Raw genomic sequence first — 21,235 nt, forward strand, 5'->3', positions numbered from 1 at the left:
GATTTATACAGTGAAATGAAATCTCTGTGCACAAACTTCAAGAGACACCAGAAAACATAATCTCATTTTGGGTTTCACTTCCTTGACTCTTCAGACATGGTCACCATGATTTGTAGAACCATCCTTGAAAAGAGGGGAATCCATGAATACTGAAGGTGCCATGAGCCTACCAAACAACATGTAAGAGGGCAGGCTTAGAGACAACTTGGCTGAAGCAAATCCCAAGTCTTAAGGGACCATTATTAAAAGTTCAGGCCCCACCCCCAGCTAGCAGTCATGCTAGCTGTACTTTGAGGGAAGTGGGAGAGAAAAAAACAGTTTACAGTTAAGGTTCTAAAACAATAGGTGGTGAGAAGGCACCTGCTTTGAAATGTTGGTACCATGTTGTTTGTGGTCCCATCCGCCCACCTTCTCCCAGCTTCTAAATCTTGTCAGGCTCTGGCAGGAAGCTCTGAGGTCTAAACCACAAAGTCTATGTACATTCAGGACTTCCTGTGAGAGCTCACGGAGGGTTGAACTGCTCTTTTCTCTGAACCTGAGCATCCATTGTTTTAGCACCCAGAGTTAATTGTTAAGAATAATGATGAATGGAAGCCCGTAGCCTGAATTCCTGAAATTCAGACATGAAATTCAGTCAAGTAACAGTCGTCTCAAGATCAACCTAGGAAGAGAAATGAAGGTCTTAGCACTGCCCCCTTTCTCCTTCCTCATTGCAGTCCTGAGCTATTCCATCGGCCATCCTGCCAGAATGGCTCCTATCCCATTCCCTTCCTGAAGCCCTCTCTGGCCTTGCCAGCCCACGCTGTGCCTTTCTCCTGAAATCTTGTGGCATTATATATCATACAGAACATGTATTGGCTCTGACTATTCAATCCTTCATCATTTACTCATTCAACAAACTTTTATTGAACTTCTACTACATACCAGGCTCTGTGCTAGGTACTAGGGACACAGAGGTGTACATGGCATCTTTGCTGTCAAAGCGCTCACTGTCTAGTTGGGGGAGGGGTAGACTAACTACAGGATAAATGTAACCGTGTGATAAGTATAGGTCAGAGGCCAATACAGGAGCCCAGAGGAAGGACTTGGAATCTGGATTGAGTGGTGGGACTGGGGTGACACAGAAGGCTTCCTGGAGGAGGTGGCATTTGAACTGAGTTGTAATAGATGAGTAGAACTGGTGAAGCAGAGGTACAGAATTACCCATGTAGAGGGAGCAGCAAGAGGGAGCTCATGCCGACTACCTATTTATATAAATATGTTATTCCTTTTTCAACTACTATGTTTCATCAATTTGAAGATACCATTGATTTTTAACTGGCACCATTATTTACATACCATGAGAAAGAAAAAACACTCCCAATCACACTGTAACAAATGCTAAAGATACAATCAATCTTAGGCCCAACCCCATTCTTGATGTGTTAAAATGTGAAAAAAAAAAGTGCATTTTAGAAGCAATGAAATGCATGGTTAATAAGCCTCCTGAGGACGTTGACCATTTCTCAGCATCGCCCGTACCACTTTACTGAAAGTTTCACTGGCCAGTTGACTCAATGGGTGAGTACAGTCTTGATGAAAGGAAGGGAAGTGAACATCCGTGGCATCTACATACGGAAGATACACTCCCTGGCCTGCTGGAATCTCCACCATGAGGTGGAAAACACAGGCCTCACTCAAGATTTGTGCTGCGGTCACCCCTGCTGAGGTTGTGTGATCTCCCACTGAGCCTGTCCCAGAGTGTGGACTTTCTGAGACGTGGTCAGGCCAGCTGCAGAATAGCTTGCTGAGCTTGTGAGAAAAAAAAAATTGATGATTCAGTAGCTTAGGTTGGGGCCCGAGGCTCTGTTATTTTCAACAATAACAATTCTGAAGGGTTTTCAAGTGGGGAACCACAGGTCTGGTAGTCCAATACTGGTCCTTTAATTATTAATCATCAGTGACTTTTCAAACCTGAGGACTTTATAGATAATACAGCATTGTAAGAAAAACAGTGACAGTCCAGTTAAACAATCCTCTATGGGTAATGTCCACTACAATGAATTCATCCTGGCTGGAGATATATTTAGGTAATTTGAGATACTGGAACACCCTGGAGTGTTACATGAAGATGCAAAATTCCGGTCTTTTTGATATCCTCCCTGCTCTCCGTAAAAGCAGTCTGATCCTAGCAACTGGGTCAGCCTAGCTCCAAGGGGACCTTGGCTGCAGACTAGCAATTTCATCTCAGTCTTCCTTCTGCAGTCTCTAGGGTGAGCTCGCCTGGGCTGGCTGGGCTGCAGCCACACAGTTCCTCAAGCTCACCCATGTGTTCCCCACTGCAGGACCCATTGCACGTGCTGACCCCACTGCCCACCCTGCTCACGTGGCTCTTCACCTGTCCACACTCTTCTTTCAGGACTCAGATTGAGGGTCATGAAAGAGGCCCTTCCTGACCCCTGAACTCTGCTGACATGAACTCTGTGAGACCATCTCATCTCTGTGTCTCATTCTGTGGTCCTCTAGTTTAAAGGAGGACGAGGCCCACAGGTACTGCAGCCAGAAGGTTCTGACTCTCTCTCACTGGCTTTGAAAGCTTGAATAATTTACTCAGCCTCTTTGAACATCGGTTTCCTCATCTGTAAAATGGGGATAACACCTCACAGGGTTTAAGTGAGGATTAACTAGAAATAATGTCTGTAAATGTAACTGGGATGCCCTGGTATACAGCAGAAATCTGAAAACTCTGAGCTTTCTTTCTGGCTTGATACCTGAGAATGAATACCCTGGATAGCAGATACAAATGGTCCAGTATTGGAAAGAGACACAACCCATTTTAAATTAATAAATAAGCACTCTGTAAGTTGACTTAGTGTGCTGTGAGTTTGAGTCACCTGAGTTAGTTTCCTAACATCTGGCCACATGGGACAAATTGATAAAATCCAATGCCAGATATATTAAAAGCAAAGAACAGACCTCTGAGGCAGCCCCACAAAGCCTGGATTGAGCCACCAGTATGCTGACACCTTCCTGGCCCCATAAGCAGGGCCACCCTGATGACACATTTGGACATCACTCCACAAGATGGAGGTTGAAAACCACAAGAAGGTGGTTTATTCACAGCAGTACAGAGCAGGGGAAGGGGTGGCAGGGGAAGTTCGGGTCTTTCTGATAGCCTGCTTCTGATAGGGTGTGAGATCTTACCCACTGGTCAGGGCTGGCATCGGGAAGGTGCTTACAGCAGATGTTGGGAGGTGCAATCAATTTCATGGATTTTAGCAAACAGTCAAGCAGTCCCGGAGGTCCCACATGAACTGGTGCTGCAGAGCCCAGCCACATGGACTGGGGAAGCAAAACCTGGATTGCAGGGAGCTGTCTTCAGGGAGAGAACAGGGCAGGGGTAACAGTAAGGCAGGGGAGTTTCTAGTTAAGGGTAGCAGCTTAACTCATGCGTCAGCCTTTACTCCCTTCTGAAACCCAACAAAAATAACATTAAACTTAACAAAAATAACATTAAACTTAACAAAAATAAAACACACAAACTACAAAGGCAAAGAGAACACAGGGAAACAAAAAACAGTAGCACAATTAAAAACAGAGGGATGAAATACAAGTTCTCTACTGAATGTTGGGACTGAGCTCTTACCCCACCCAGCTTGCAGAAATCAAGCAGAGTATTCATGATATTTTCAGGCAGGATATTGGGATTTATCAGCTAAAGAAAAGTCTCATCTAATGGGTTTCCCTGGTGGTGCAATGGTTGAGAGTCCGCCTGCCGATGCAGGGGACACGGGTTCGTGCCCCTGTCTGGGAAGATCCCACATGCCGCGGAGTGGCTGGGCCTGTGAGCCATGGCCGCTGAGACTGCGCGTCCGGAGCCTGTTGCACCGCAACAGTGAGAGGCCTGCTTACCGCAAACAACCAAGGTTTCCCAATAAAACCACCCAGGTTTCCCAGTAAAACCACCCAGCTAGTCATTAAACTCCTCCTGCTCACAGAGATTTTGGTCTTTACTCTTCCTCCATCTCCAAATACGGTCACACTGGAGATTAGGGCTTCAACATATAAATTTTGGTGGAAATAATTTAGTCCATAACAGTGTTGAAGTGCTGGTGTTCCTAAGGGCAAGAAGGCTCTATGTGTCCTATGGAAAAAACCCATGTGTCAGATAAGCTTCACTGAAGAATGAGTTATAGTACTGTTGTCCGTGAGTTCAATGTTAATGTATCAGCAATGTATACTAAATTAGGTGTCTTTAAACAGAAACACACATGAAACAAGGTTCAAGTTTCTGTACTGATCAGTTGATAAAAATGTGTGACCAGAGGCTTCCAGGAACCTAACCCTGTATTCCCCCTGGGAGCATAGTTCAGTATTTGCTAAGTCAGTGTTCGTGGTGACTTTAGAGAGCACAACCACTATGAATAATGAGAACTGACTGTATATGCGTTTGTTTTTTCTTCTGGCACTGCCTTCAGATTAGCTCCCCTCACTCTCTCTGCCACCACCAAGCTGATGGGACTCTTGCCCAGGATTGCTGTGGTGATGAGGCAGCCCAGGCAGGGAGGAGAGAGCAGGGATGGTTTAAAAGCTCTCCGCTGACTTACCCTCTTCTACCCCAGGATGTGGGCATCCATCCCCTTGGGTCCCCTTGCTCACACTCCTACTCACAAAGAGCCTTCATTCTTCTCAGAGGGTCCTCAGTTTTATGTTAGTTTTTCATATCCATGCTTTTTTCCCTTCAGTAGTTCTGTAGTTTGCCAAGAGTTAATTTTGGAGGAAGGGACCAGCAGCATAGCTGGTTCATTGGCTTGTCAGAAACTCGATCAGGGAGGATATTAGTAATACGATGTAAGAACAACCAAGTGGAAATATCAAATATGAAAAATATAGTAGTTGAGGGCTACTCTGGTGGCGCAGTGGTTGAGAATCTGCCTGCTAATACAGAGGACACGGGTTCGAGCCCTGGTCTGGGAGGATCCCACATGCTGTGGAGCAACTAGGCCCGTGAGCCACAACTACTGAGCCTGTGCGTCTGGAGCCTGTGCTCCGCAGCAAGAGAGGCCGCAATAGTGAGAGGCCCACGCACCGCAATGAAGAGTGGCCCCCACTTGCCACAACTAGAGAAAGCCCTCACACAGAAACGAAGACCCAACACAGCAAAAATAAATAAATTAAGTAATAAACTCCTACCCCCAACATCTTAAAAATATATATATATATGTAAATATATATAGTAGTTGAAGCAAAAGACATAATAGCTGGGATAAGTAGCAATATAGATACAGTGAAAAAATGAATTAAGGAGCTGTAAAATAATCCTGAAGACTTATTCCAGAAGGCAGGGGAAAATATAAAGAGATTTTAAAAAGTAAAAGAAATACTAAGAGATATGAGGCATAAAAATACCAACATTCAGATAACAGGGATCTCACAGGAGAAAAAAAAAAAAAAACGGGAGAAAATGAAGGCTATGATGCGGAGGCAAACGGAAGAGATAGAAATCCCCAAATTAGACACATTACTATGAATTAAGATCACTGAAGGCTAAGAAAATTCTGAAATGTTTTCAGAGAGAGAAAGAAGCTCACATACAAAAAAACAGGCATCAGATTTACATTATACTTCTCAGTAGCAACACTGGATGCAAGAAGATAAAAAAGCAATACTATTTTTAAAGTGTTGTACATAGAATTTTATATTCAGCCAAATTGACACTGAAATGTAAGGATATAATAGAAAATATTCTGGATATTTTCTGACATAAAAAACCTCAGAGGGCTTCCCTGGTGGCGCAGTGGTTGAGAGTCCGCCCGCCAATGCAGGGGACATGGGTTCGTGCCCTGGTCCGGGAAGATCCCACATGCCGCAGAGCGGCTGGGCCCGTGAGCCATGGCCTCTGAGCCTGCATGTCCAGAGCCTGTGCTCTGCAACGGGAGAGGCCACAACAGTGAGAGGCCCGCGTACCGCAAAAAAAAAAAAAAAAAAAAAAAAAACCTCAGAAACTATGCTATACATAGACTCATTTTGAAAAACCCTTGGAAGAAATATTCAAAAAAGAGGAAAATGAATCCAACATATGCTGAGGGGAAATGTAGAGTTAGGGTGATCAAATAACCTAGCAAAACTGTTGTGTAAAAAAAAAAAAGTGAAGTTTACAGAAAAAAAGCAAAGGGAAAACTATATTCATCAGAATCCAGAACTAAAATTTGATCTAGGCTATATCAGTTTCGTGTGTATGTGTGTGTGTTGTTTTCACTGTTGTGTGTATTATGTGTGGGACAGGGGAAGCAGAGTCCAAATAGGTGAGACAACCTGTTAAACTACCTGCCTTGTCAGGGAGAGGAAATAGATATTGATACATTTAATAAGTCAGGAAGAAGAAATAAACAAATATGTATCTTAAGGTAAGGGCAACCACTATAAGAACAAAAATTAAATATGTTCTTTTAAACCAGCAGAAGAAAATCACATCTACTCAGTGAAGAGTAAGAAGGTTAAAACAGAAAAAAAAAAAAAAGATATCAGTAATGGAAACTACAAAATAAGATGGCAGAAACAAGTCCTAATATAGAGTGGTTATGATAAATGTATATAGATTAAGTCACAAATCAAAAGGCAGAGCATCTCAAATTGGACATTTTAAAAGATCCAACAATATATTGTTTACAGAGGACACATTTATAACAAAAGAATATAGAAAGGCTGAAAATAAAAAGATATCAAGCAAAAAGGCTGAGACAGCAGTCTTAATACGTGACAAAAGAAAATTCCAGGGACAAGGGAGGAAATCATATGTTGGTAGAAACAATAATAGAGCAAACACATATGCATCTGAGAATATTACCTCAAAAAATATAAAATGACAACTGATAGAGCTTGATAAGAAAGAGCCAAATTAATAATTTTAGTTGGAAGTTTTAACATTAAAAATTATATAGGAGAAAACTGAGCCTTCAGAAATGAATAGGTTAAACAGAGAAAAAAATAAGCTGTGATATAGAAGATCTGAATATTTCAATCAATAAAGCTCAACGTATCTATACCCAATACAGTACATATTCTTTTTGAGTACACATAAAAGAGTTTAAAAAATTAATGACATACTAGGCCACAAAGGAAATTACAAGAAAGTCTAAAGAATGACTATTATTCGGATTACCTTTTTCAATCATAATGAATTAAATTGGAAAAAATTTTTTTAAAAAGATGGTGAAAAGAGTGCTTCACTAGTGGCGCAGTGGTTAAGAATCTGCCTGCCAATGCAGGGGACACGGGTTTGAGCCCTGGTCTGGGAAGAGCTCACATGCCATTGAGCGACTAAGCCCATGAGCCACAACTACTGAGGCCATGTGCCACAACTGCTGAAGCCTGTGTGTCTAGAGCCCGTGTTCTGCAACCAGAGAAGCCACCACAATGAGAAGCACACGCACAATGACAAAGAGTAGCCCCGGCTCGTCGCAGCTAGAGAAAGCCCACACACAGCAATGAAGACCCAATGCAGCCAAGAATAAATAAATAAATTTATTTATTTATTTATTTATTTAAAAAATTAGTGAAAAGAAATCTATGTCAGATTACTAGAAAACATTACTTTTCTGGAAATACATTATTTCTAGAAAAATAGAAGACATATAATTAAGTAACTCTTGGGTTAATAATAAAATCACCAAAGAAGTAAATATATAAAACCAAATGATAATGAAAGTACTACATGTTAAAATATGAAGACTACATCTACAGCAGTACGTATTGAGAAAAAATATGTAGTTTTAAATACATTTATCAAGATATAAGACAGGTTGAAAACAAGCAAAGGATAATATTCAGGAAGGTGGGAAAAGAATAAGCAAAGAAACAGAAAGAAAAGAATAATAATAAAGGTGGAACAGATATCAATGAAATCGCAAATCACAACAACAAAACTAGAGAGTATTAACAAAATCATAAACTAGTGTTTTAGAAAGACTAATAAGATAGTCCTGTGGTGAGACTACTTAAGGAAAAAGAGAGAGGTTGAAGATTCAAATAAGAAAAAAAATACAGAATGTAAATGAGGGGATAACTACAGATGCAGCAGAAATTAAAAATTCATAGAAGAGTATTATGAATAACTAGCTATGCACTAATATATTTTTAACACTAAGGAAGTTTGCTATATTTCTTGAAAAATATAAAAAGCAAAATTGGCACAAGAAGAAGCACAAAACGGGAATAAACTATGAGGTGTTAAAGAAAGTGATATATTATCAGAGATCTACCTTTTAAAATATCTCCAGTGCATTTTACAGGTGACTTTTATGAAATGTCTATTGAGCACTAATTTCTATCTTATACAAGTAATTTCAGAAAATAGAGAAAGAGTGAAAACTGCCCAGTTCAATTTATGAGGTTAATATAATCCTGATTCTAAAATTGAATAAGAACAATGTAAAAAGGAAAGTATGAGTTCATGTCACTTATGAATGTAGATTTTTAAAATCCTAGATAAAATATTAACAAACAAAGCCAACATTATATTTTTTAAAATACATCATGATCAAGTAGTGTTCATCCAACAAATTCAGGGAAACAACATAAAAATAATCTATCAATAAAATTACAAAATAGCTGAAAGGAGAAAAATCATGATTATATTAGTGTACAAACAAACAACATTGGATTAAAAGTCTTAGCCTAGTAAGAATAAAAGATCCAGCCATGGTTGCTAATTGGTCCCCTTCTAATGATAACAGTTGACCTGGATAGCATGGTTGCCAAGGTAAAGACTACATTTCCCATCCACGCTAGGTGACTAGATGTGGCCAAGTATTTAGGCTCTAGTCAAAGGGGTGCGTTCTGAGCCATCTGGCAGTGCAGAGTCAAATCAAGAATTCATAAAACATTTGACCTGACAAATCTATCCCTGGGCGTATATATCTTAGAGAAATACCTGTACAAGCCCCTTATATCTGTTCTTACAAAGAATTGTAGGTAATCTAGAAGGTGACCAAGAGAATGGATAAGCATATTTTGGTGCTTGTGTAGAATTTTATGCAATTAGAAACAACAAGTTGAATGAGTACACAGCAACAAGGAGACATCTTAAAAACAGTACTGCTAACGAATTATGTTTGCCAGGGGGAGCAATTATAAAGGGATAGATGAGAGAGTTCTTCATGGTGATGGAACAGTTCAGTATTTACAGATTCATTACATAGATCTGTACAAGGGACCCAAATGCATAGAGCTACACACACATATATACATACATACACTCAAAGTTCATGTGAAAACCAGATAAAATCTGTGATTTAGTCAACAGGATTGTACCAATATCTATTTCCTGGTTTTGATATTGTAACACTGTTATATAAGATGTCACCATTGAAGAAATCTGGGTGAAGAGTTTATTGGACTCTAGATACTATTTTTGCAACTTCCTATGAATCTATAATTATTTTACCATTAAAAAAAAAAAACTAGAAGGAAACTTGGGTGGGTAAGTCTGTTGACTATTCCAGAACAATGAGACATTTTTGCAGATAATTACAAGACGAAAGGAGAAACAAAGGCAGGCTAGCAAGAACCTTCCATACAAATACTATGCAATCAGAGTCTGGAAGCAATTGCAGAGCTAAGGGCAAAGATGTCAGGGATGCCTCCCTGGTGGTGCAGTGGTTGAGAGTCCGCCTGCCGATGCAGGGGACGGGCGTTCGTGCCCCAGTCTGGGAGGATCCCACGTGCCGCGGAGCGGCTGGGCCCGTGAGCCATGGCCGCTGGGCCTGCGCGTCCGGAGCCTGTGCTCCACAGCGGGAGAGGCCACAGCAGTGGGAGGCCCGCGTGCCGCAAAAAAACAAAACAAAACAAAACAAAAGGATAAAAAGATGTCAGGGATGTCCTTAGCTCTTTGCTCCTCTGCTGTAATTTCATTTCCTGACCAAGAATATTACGATATACTTGTGTGGCAGGAGGTTATTTAGCTCATAGGTATGAGACTGTGGAGAACTTGGTGCTCAGGCATGAATGCTCTGTTCTATTACAGTAGTGAATAAATCCTAATCTTGAAAAGAAGTTATAAAATACTAGTGCTGCTTAAGAGCCATCTTATTTCCATGTCCTCTAAAAAAACAGGCCCAACTTCTTTTAACTTTTCATTTTATATGAGAGTATAGTTGATGAACAATGTCGTGTTAGTTTCAGGTGCACAGTAGAATGATTCAGTTATACATATACATGTATTTTTTCCAAATTCAAAAAAGGCCCAACTCTTGACTGCCACTTTTTGAAGCACCTCCCAACCTGACTTCCGCCTGCCTCTCAAGCATCTCCTCACATCTACCTCCATCACTAAGCTCTAGGTGTATGAACTTTATTTGGTTCTTTAAATATACTTAAACTCTCACTTCTAGGCCTTTGCATATTCCAGCCCTGCCGCCATATTTGGCAAACTCCTATCTGTCCTTCAGGCTCCAGATTAAATATCATTCTTCTTACCTAAGACCCCAACCACATTCCCTAATAGACTAGAGTATGAGGCCCCTGTCCCAAATCCCTCACAGCACCATGACCATCCCCTTCCACAACCTTCCTAACATTTTAGAGCAGTCAGTTGCTTAATGCTGCCTTTTGTGCTGGGCTATGTGTCCTGGGTCTGTCTTGTTTGCCTTGGAGTCACCCGTACTTAATATGGTGCCTGAAACATAGTAGGTGCTCAATAAATATTTTTAAGCAAATTCACTGATTTAATCATTAATATATATTTGTGTGACTGGTTCAAGGAGCCAGAAGCCCGTCTCAGGAACCACATCCCCGACCAGAAGTACGACGTAATCAATGTGTAGTTTTTTTCCCATGACAGAAACAGAATGGACCTGGTCAGGACTCATCTGAGAACTGGGACAGGGTTGTGTCTACAGATGAGGAGACGACCAGGACCATCTGTGAGAAGTGGGCAGGTGGCAGCCAGGGAAAAGCCCAGGGACCCGAGGCAGGTTCTCCACTCATGCTCCTTGGCCCCAGATGGAATGAGCTTAAGAGAATAGGGAAGCAATTTCCAGAAAACAAAAGCACCAGTGTGGATATTTTTGTCTTTTTCACCTTCACAATCACCAGACTGAAAATTGACCCTCAGAAGACTTTGGGAGAAGGCAGGTGGTCTGAAGAGGTGGATTTCTTGCCAGAGGAGAGCCCACAGAGACTCTAGCTGCTTCCTTTTGCTCCTGCCTCAAGGTCAGGCCACTGAGGTTGACTTTATAAGATGCTCTTGGGGCAAAGCTGGTGGCATGTGCCTTAAGAGTGCTAACAGTAGCAATAGCCTGACGACAGCAGAGCTACCTGAAGTAAGAACGCTGACGAGCCAGTGTTTGAATGAGTAGGTCCTACATCAGCATGTCCATCAGGGGAGGCAAACCTTGATGGGAAAAAGCAAGGTATCTGTGACCTAGATTGGTCACTGCATCAACACCTGCCCTCACAGAGCTGATAAAGAGATTCAGTGTGACGGTTGGTTACACCATAGAAACACGTTTCCCTAAGAACGTGAGGGGAACAAGTAGCAGAGATTCCTGCTTTGGGAGCAGGCCTGTCATCAGTGTGTCCTACCACTCACCTCCCTGGAGCAGGGGTCTTCTGTGAAGCTGTAAGAAGGTACAGGAAAGTCCCTTCTATCTTCAGAGATCCATGTCTCAGGGCCAGGCCCAAGGAGAGCCCACTGGTGTGATTTCTGAGGGGCCGCTGTTCCCCCAACCCCCAGATGCTGCCATCCCACTGGCTGATAACTAAAATCCCACTATTAAAGCTTCTCAGTGTGGAGCAGTAATGGACAACCTGAGGACTCAGAGCTACGTGTGAGACCATCAGGCTGCCCAGTGATTTCAGGATGAACTTCCTAACTTTCTAATAATTAAGGAGCCCTGTCAGTTTCCTCACAGACATTCTTTTATTCAGTAAAGTAGGTATTCCAGGTCCTGAGATTACCCTTTTTTTTTTTTCATATTTACTACAATGGGAAGCAAATGGGGCCTGTGTGCACTTTATTTTTCCTGAGTGTGGGAAAGGCCACCCGCCTCTGGCTTAAGGGTTTGAGCCCTGTTAGAAGGTGAGTCCTCCCAGAAGAGTGCAGCCTTTTTGTGCGGAAAGAAAGGCAGGTTGACACTGGGTGCTGAAGGTGTGGAGACGGTAGAATGAGGTTGGGGGACTGAGTGTGTAGCTTAGGGGTAGGAGAGTAATACGGGGAGGGGATTGGGGCAACTTCTATCCCCTCAGAACTCTGCCTGAGGCCAGCCCTGCTCAGAGCACACTGGACCTCGGAGCCCAGAGCAGAGGGACGGTGCTGGGCAGGCAGGGCAGCTGGCCTGGGCTCTCCCCAGCAGCTGTCAGGCCCATGGAGACCACTGCCCCCTGCCACGCGCCCGCCCCTGGTAGCCTCCAAGAGCTGCCTGGAAGGTGAAAGAGAAATCTGTTCTCTTCTAAGGAGGAAAGTCCCCCGTTCTAGGAGACAGAGTGTTTCCTCAACCCAGAGCCCAGGGGAGAATCTGTAGGGAAGAGGCCGGAGGAGCCTTGCTCAGAGGAAGCCATCCTCAGAGAGAAGCTGTCCTCAGGGAGATTCCTCAGGGGAGTGCCTCTCAGTTGGAGCAGTCCTGAGGGGTAGCTCTCCTCAGGGAGAACTTTCTTTCCCTTCTACCCTTCCCCGTCATGTGGATTCTGGCAGTCTCTCAGAGTCAGATCTGTTTCTGCTTTCTCACAGGACAGGGTCATACACCATCATTTCCACCCTTGCTGAAAATGCAGTCACATACATTCACAGCAATGCTTCCCCTCAGCCGGCCATGTGCAATGTATGGAGAAACCTGGTGCCCTCTAGGAATTTCAGCAAGTGTGCAAGCAACATGGCAAGGACTGTGTGAGAGTCCTTCTCCTTCTACCTCAAACCATACTATGCTGTGGCCGGTCCTGGAGTGTAGCGTGTCTTAAAGGCTCCTGGAGAAGCTGGGGATGGAAAATCAGCCCTCTCTTCCACCTGCTGCCGTGGGATGTGGGAGCACATGGCTTGGGTCTCAGCACAATGAACTGTCGTAACTTCAGCCCAGAGACCTGAACCCTCAAGTTGTCAGCAGCGCTCAAAAGCACCCACCATAAGAGTGTGTGATACAGCAAAGGTCGGGGTGGGGGAGGCAACTCTGTGACCACGCGAGTACGACCAGACCTTGCAGAGTGGGGAAGGAGGGCAACATGAGGTAATTCTGAATTATCATTGGCATTAATGGGCATATAAAATCGCTTAGAATGTTCAGGAAATTGCTCAGACCCCTGCAGAAGCTACCATGCCTCCTTCCTCTTCAACTTTATTTTTTGTTGGTTTGTTTGTTTGATTTTCAGCTCAGAGAACTGGGAATAAGATGTGCTCTTCATTTAGTCATTCATTCAGCCATCCATTTCTTCAGTAGTTTTCTATGTGAATATCTATCAGGCCAGGTACAGCATTAGGCCCTGGGAATAGAAGGATGAAAAATATTATAGCTGGCCTAGAATACTCACCATCCAGTTGCGGTGTGCACACCTTTATTTCCCTAGTCTCATCAGCCTTGGGAATGAACAAGGGTGGAGTGACAGTACAGTGGTATTTGACTTGGACCACCCACAGCAATTGTTAAACTCCAAGCCTCCCACCCCCACCCCCTGCCCAGAGCTGTTTCCCCCCTTTTGCCTCATTTGTTACTTCCCTCCCTCCCTCACCTCTGCATCCCAGACAGAGCCCTGCCGCCTTGCTCCCGCTTGCTGCACGGGGAGCTTTGGGTGGGCACTTTAAGTAGTTTCTGTTGAAACTTCCTGTTGTGTCCTTCGAGATTTCCAGGCTCTCAGATAAAGTTCTGTTGCTCTGGATTTGCTTTTTATCACGGTATCTCAAAGACAGCATCTACAATTTTTCTGAATCATCTAGTTATCTCACCTGAAGCAATTTCAGTGAAAATACACACGCTATCAGACCTTTTCCTGTTTTGCAAGCAAGTTGAGAGCAAGAAAGCGCTGACTGGGGTGGAAGAGGAGGGGAGATTCCTGGAGGTTGGGGGACAAAAAGGAGAGCAGGAGAGCCAAGGTCAAACTCTCTCTCCTCACACCCTGCCCAGGGCTAGCCCTGCTGGGCTGAAGCAGGCAAATAAAGGCTGTGGGCATCCACTTCCACGCCATAGAGAGCGCCTTAGGTGGGTATAAATGTCTTGACGATTTAGGTCATAACAAACTTGCCTCACCTTAAAAAAAAGAACCAGTCATTCGAAGACATAATATGTACCATCAAAATCAGAACATGACACTTTCTCTGCTAGATTAGTTCCACAGTCCATTCATCCATTAAACAAAATTTGTTGATCTATCTGTACAAGGACTGAAGAAGGTGTACGAAAACAGCTCGTTCTCTCAAAATGCTTAATTTCTAGCCAGAGAGGTAATTGGAAGGATGGGGTGTTCTTTTCCTCACCATCCCCACCCTTTCCAGAGAATAAACCTCCCAAGGTTACAATAATAAAGGAGGTCGTTTTGTTGTTGTGAAATCCAGGTCTTGGAAAGAGACAGTCTTTTCATACAATGAGATATAGGACATACGCGGATAGGAGGTTAACATTTGCCTTCTGAGAGATCTTACATTAATTTAAAATATTCCGGGCTTCCCTGGTGGCGCAGTGGTTGAGAATCTGCCTGCTAATGCAGGGTACACGGGTTCGAGCCCTGGTCTGGGAAGATCCCACATGCTGCGGAACAACTAGCCCCGTGAGCCACAATTACTGAGCCTGCGCGTCTGGAGCCTGTGCTCCGCAACAAGAGAGGCCGCGATAGTGAGAGGCCCGCGCACCGCGATGAGGAGTGGCCCCCACTTGCCGCAACTAGAGAAAGCCCTTGCACAGAAACGAAGAGCTAACACAGCCATAAATAAATAAATACAAATTTTTTTAAAAAATGAAAAAAAATTTTTAAATATTCCATCGCATGCTCAGCCTCCCATGAGGGTTCCTTTCTCAACTTTCTTCTACTCTAGCATTCAAAATTCCCCTTCTCCCTCATCCCAGCGTAGAAGGAGGTGAAGCAGAGAGTAACTGACAAGGCATCTGGAAGCTTAGACACAAAGAGAGGTGGGACCTGGGGGTGGTGCTGTGGAGGGAAAGGGTTAAGATAACTGCCTGGGAGGGGAAAAGTGGGCAGCCGAAGGAAGATCTGGGGAATGGACCCTGCCACGCAGAGCAGTCGCTCGATGTGGACCCCAAGGTTGAACAGGGAGGCCTGTGCCCGTGAACCAAGGTGGGAACAAATTAAAAGGCAAAATAAACTAACCACTGGGACCCTGAATGCTTTGGATTATAAGGCTGGAGACAGAAATAAGGAGCTGGTTTTACATCCTCTGTGATTCCGTTTGTGTGTTTGACTCCATGAGACCTAGATGACGTCACCTTTCCCATTCCCACCCACCTCCCACCCTTCCTTCACCAGCACGCTCCTGGGCCACAGAAGGTGGCGAAATGAAGATGGTCACTCCTGGATCCGACTGACCAACAACTGAAAGACCATTCTTGTTTGGCTCTACCACCTTCCACGGAAGGGATGCTGCCAGGTTACAGACATATACACGAATAGTAAGTAGAACTCAATTCCTCTGGCTGTGATGAAAGGAAGGCTTGATGGAGGAAACAGCAGGAAAAGGGAGCTTTAAAGGACAACTATGATCTAGGTCTGCAGAGACAGAGGGGAGGGAATTCCGAGCAGAGGTGAAATGGGAATGGAAATGAGATGTGTAGTCTTTATTTATCACGGGTGTCATGGGATATCATGTGGAAAATCATTGTGATTATTTATCTCAATGATGCTGACCTCTTTGCATCTTTGTAATAATAACCTTGTCAGGAACTTACATAAAATCCCAAATGGAAATGAATATTCATTTCTTATTTTTAACTAAACCACAGATCAAACCAAACTTGCAACACACACACACACATACCACTATACTCCTAAATTTGAACCAGACAATAGAATTCTGTATAATTTAAAAAGCCATTGAACCAAAATTGTTAAGAAAGGTATATTTTTAAATTCTAAATTACTTTTCTCTTCTAAATACAATATCACATTTATTTTGGTAATCTGAGTTTGTAAGCCTTCTCTTTATTAGCACACAGAAGTCAATGAGGCGGAACTGTATGCAATGATATTGATTTCTGCATGTAGCTTGCAGAATTAGTCTTCATAATTAAACCTCTTTACTTTGCTATATCCAAAGGCTATCAGTCAGAGTCCTTAATTCAAAACACCATCACCCACTTAGCTATTTTAAGCAAAAAGGGAATTTATTACAGCTATGAGGTAGCACACAGATTGTCTGAGAGGGCCATTTGGCCTTGGAAGCTGCACATCCCAGTGTACAACTCATCACAGGATTGTATCAGAAAGACCACCCTGGGCAGCACCATAGTGCCCACCGCCGATGCCAGGCACTATACATCAGAAGCTCTGTCACTGTTCCCCCCAAAAGCAGCCATTCTGCTGCTCTTCTGGCCAAAAGGTATCCCCATGTGTTCCTGCTCTTCATGTTGCTCTTTTCCAAATCCAATTTTTATACTGGGGCATCGGATAGGCCGAGTCTAGATAGCATGCCTGTCCCCTACACCCACATGGGAAGATGGGGAACTGAGTTCTGGTTTCCACCTTAGGAAGTGCAAGTCCACACTTGCACTCAGTAATATGGGAAGTTTGCCAAACATAGGAAGCTGTTCAAATAACATAAGGTGGTCACAAAGCATGGCAAAGTCCACTACACATGGATATAGTACCATGTGTCATGGTGATATGTCAATCAATTTTATTGACATAAAAGTCTCTGTGTTCAATTTGTTTAGCATTCTGGAGATTTCTGTTTCTGCCAATATTGTGAAAGAAATGTCCTGAGAAAATATCCCACTACAAGAAATCTAGAAATCCTGGACAAAATATATCAAATCTCTTTTGGAAATCATTACCAATCTTGGCAAAAAAGGTAGTGAAATACATACCCAAATGAAGGTGAAGCTGGAAAACTTAGCAATGAGTTGACTCTGAAGCTGTAGCTGCCCTTTGGAGATTTGCTGATTCCCATAAACCAGAGTTTTGAGTATAATGGTTGTGTAAGGAGGGAAGTTAAAGCCTCAGGCCCATCCTAAGGTGAGAGTTGGAACAGAGAACCCCACAAAATGTTGACATAGTTAAAGAGACTCAGTGAGACGGTATCTACGGAAAAGCTGCTCAAAAAGCAAAGGGATACCTTTGAGGGAATTTTTTCAGCCTGTGCTGAAGCTGGCCATGGAAAAAGTCTCTCCTAAAACTTTGAGTTTAAGACTTGACTCAGCCCTACTGGTGTAGCGCAAGAAGACACAAGCTGAGAAATTTAGTGAAGTGGCTCCACGTTTGTAGTGTACGTGGTGACAGGTAAAAGCAAACACTAATTGCCCCAAGAAGGCATAGCCTCAATCCAGGGCTCTCAGGGTCCCCACAAATACAGTTCAGCCAAACACAAGATCACATCATGAAATTATAAAAGACATAAGGAAACAAGCTACCACAAGCAAGAGTCAGCAAAAATGATACAGTCGAATTAGATCATCTAGGACCTCAGATACTAGAATTATGGTACAGTTTAAAATGCTGAAAGGGAGAAAAAGGAATTGGAAACATGAGCAAGGAAAAAGGTATCATCAAAAAGGGAGGGGTCACACAACAGAGTATATACAGCTGAAGAGAGAATTAGTGAACTGAAAGAAATACAAATGTAAATTTTACTCAGAATGCAAAAAGACTAAGACAGAAAGATGGGACATATGAAAGGAAAGTTAAGAGAGACGGGAAATAGAATGAGGTCTAATATATGATAAACTAGAATTCCAGAATAAGAAACCAGAAGGCTTCAGGGATATTGGAGTTTAAGGGGCAGACCAATAAAGTTACACTCTATTCTCCACTGTGTTTGGAACCAATTGAAAAATGTACATTGGATTCAGGTAGATGGAGGTAAAATGCCACATTTATTACTCATGAACTGTTGAATAAATATGTGTTAATATAGCCTTCCTAATACTGCATCTCAGAATTAAGCAAACTTACCCACCCCATCATAGGCAGTGCTGAACAGCTGAAGCTTTGGTCCCTTTCTCCCATCCTCAACAGTACTTGCCTTGAAAAACTTTAGCACAGAGAAAGAGAGAGGAATATGTTCTAAGCCAATTTCAACTCTACTGACTATCAAAACATTCTCTAAGAAAAATCAAATATAGGACTTGTCATTAGGATAGTCCTGGAAATGATGGAATGACCAAAGAAACTAAATTTACATCTTCCTGAATTTTATGCTTAAGCTAAATAGAGTTTAGGTGTGCAGAACAGGACTATGAGGGAGAATAAGAAGAATGAGGAAGATGATATTTAAGTGATTAAAATGATCTTCTCAATATAAATCCTATTTTCAAGAACATTTGTGTTACATATTACTGTGTTCTCTGAGGGCTCTCCTCCCCCTCCAGAAGGTGCAAGCCCAGGGTGTTAAGGATGAGGAAAAGGGAGATGGGGCAAGGACAAATGTGGAGTGTGATGAAGTGTGATGCAATGAACTACCAAGGTGGCCATCTTCACAAGGAGCCAGGAAGAAAACACATTCTCAGGTGGAATTTCCTCTGGAAATGTTGCAAGAAAAATTCATGCCTCGGTGTATTGTATGGAAGGGAGAAAGGAAGAGAAAACATTATCTGCTGGCTCTCGACATCTCCTGACTCCCATTTGCCAAGGTTTACCCCAGGACTGAATTCAACCCCCGTGCTTTTGGGTGACATCACTTGGCTATTCAGAAAGCCAGATCCCATACCTCATGGTATACCATTTCATTCAAGTTCCAGAGTGGAAACATGACATGGAGGGAATAAGCCTTGGTGTTTGAGATGTGCGAACTATGCCGGTCTTAACCTAGTCTCCAGCTCAGAAATCTTGGTAGGGTGCCAACAGATTGGTGATGGTGATGGTAGAATTGGGAACACAAGCAATGCCTTTGGAAAAAAGGAGGCAATCAAGGGAATCTGAGAAGGCAGACAAAGTTTGAGTTCCATGAACTACTAAAACAGTTTTTCTCTCCATTAAGTTAACAATCTGCATGGAGATTAAATCTATGTTCTTAGCCTTTTTAGAACTATTCTCTAACTAAACCAGATTTTTAAAAATTTTGACTGAAAATTAAAGGAAAAAAATCAAACACTGTACCAGTCAGGATAAGATAGGTTGTGCTCTGATAACAAACCATCTAAAGTCTCAGGGCATAGCATAGCAAAGGTTTAGTCTTCATTCATGCAGCATCCATTAAGGTCTCAGGTGACTCTTCAGGGCAACAATCCTCCATGAGAGGCCTCAAGGATCCAGGCTGAGAGAGGCTCCTCCATACTTTGCTGTTCTATCTAGGCTTGTGATAGAGCACAAGCTTATGGAAAGTCATGCACCTGCTCTTAAAATCTTCCTCCTGGAAGTTAGACCCATCACATTGGCCGACAGCATTCTTCAAAGTTAGTCATGTGACTCTGTCTAACTTCTAAGGAGTGGGAAACTGTAATCTCCATGTGTCTGGAAGGGGAGGAGAGTCCTCGGAGAAGACAGTAATGTGTACCACAAACGCTTTTAAAAATAGGATTTATGTTGAGGATGTCATTTTAATCATTAAAATATCATCTCCCTCATTATTTTTATTCTCCCTCATAGTCCTGTTCTGTACACCTAAACTCTATTTAGCTTAAGCTTAAATTTCAGGAAGATGTAAATTTATTTTCTTTGATCTTTGCATCATTTCCAGAACTATCCTAATGACAAGTTCTATATTTGATTTTTCTTAGAGAACGTTTTGATAGTCAGTAGAGTTGAAATTGGCTTAGAACAAATAGATTGTTTTAGAATTGAAAAGGACTTTAGAATGTTACAAAAACATGTTTTTAAGAGAATCAGAAGAAATCTATATTGTCAAAATAAGAGTGTGATTTTAATGTCAATCAATACTCTTTCTGGCACTTCTGTCGGTATCACCATTTTGTCCTTTTCCACTGTTTTACCCTAATGTAGACTCATCATCTCTCCCTGGACCAGTTAATTGCCACTTGACAGTCTCCTTGCCTCCCCAGTCCCCATCTAACCCAAGTCCCAAGATGAGGCCTGATCTTGACACTCATTTGCATGCATCTATGGTTTTAAATATTAGACACTGTCTCTCAGATTTTCTCATTATTTCCTAAGTGTGTTCTGTCTCTGTCAATACTGAAAGCTCCTGAGGATTAGAAACATTTCATATATTGTGACATATTTTCTCCCATCCTCGTTTCCTGCCTTTTCCAGCACCTGGCCCTGAACACTGTGTGTTCACAGTGCGCTCAATAAATACTAGATGAATTGAATTCTCTAAACCATACTAATTATTCATTCTGCTCAAGTCCCTGTGTCTATGTAGAATGATGGATTTCCAGACACCAGGACTGAGGGTCAATTCAAATCTCTTGAGAGCCTATTGGATTTACAGTTCCACAGCACCTTCCCCTTTTCCCACTGGTAAATAGAAGGCACAGGATGATGCTGCCCAGGATTTCTAGGCAGCTGCCCTGCACTTTATGCCATCTCTAGAATTAGTCTTAGTGGCAGCATGAAAATAAACCCACTTTTTTCTACGTTCTGTCAACAAAAGGGCCAATGAATGTCAAATTAATGACTCATTGAAAGTCCATTGCATCCTGTGTCTGACTTCTTGGAGGAAGTAGACCCCAAGATTTCCGAGAACACTCTTAGCAATTTCACCACTAAGCACTCCTTTCAGATGTTTGCATGAGTGACAATGTCTCCATTATTGTAAGTCTAAGACTCCTGAAGGCATTCTGTTGTGTGATATTTAAATATTATCGTAGTTTATTTCTAGTTTGAATTGAATAAGTGGCTGAGAGGAATGCTGTGGGTCTCACCTTTCTGCTTGTTCTTTTGTAATGTAATCTTACAGGTACAAACAAGAAAGATTACCTAAAAGGAGACGGCACTCCTAATTGTTGGGATCAATTTTAATACTTCTTCAAATAAACTGGCGAAACAGCAGTGCCTAGAGAGCAAAAAGTAATAGAAAAACTTCACAAGCCATAACACATACAAATGTTGCCGCTGAAATGTGTTTGATGTCTCACTATGTGCCACAGGGACATGCAGGAACTTCTATGAAGATGCCAGAGTCTTCCAAGTGTTGGCTAATTCCACA

The sequence above is a fragment of the Mesoplodon densirostris genome, chromosome 2 (genome assembly GCF_025265405.1).
Source record: "Mesoplodon densirostris isolate mMesDen1 chromosome 2, mMesDen1 primary haplotype, whole genome shotgun sequence".
Lineage (NCBI taxonomy): Eukaryota > Metazoa > Chordata > Mammalia > Artiodactyla > Ziphiidae > Mesoplodon > Mesoplodon densirostris.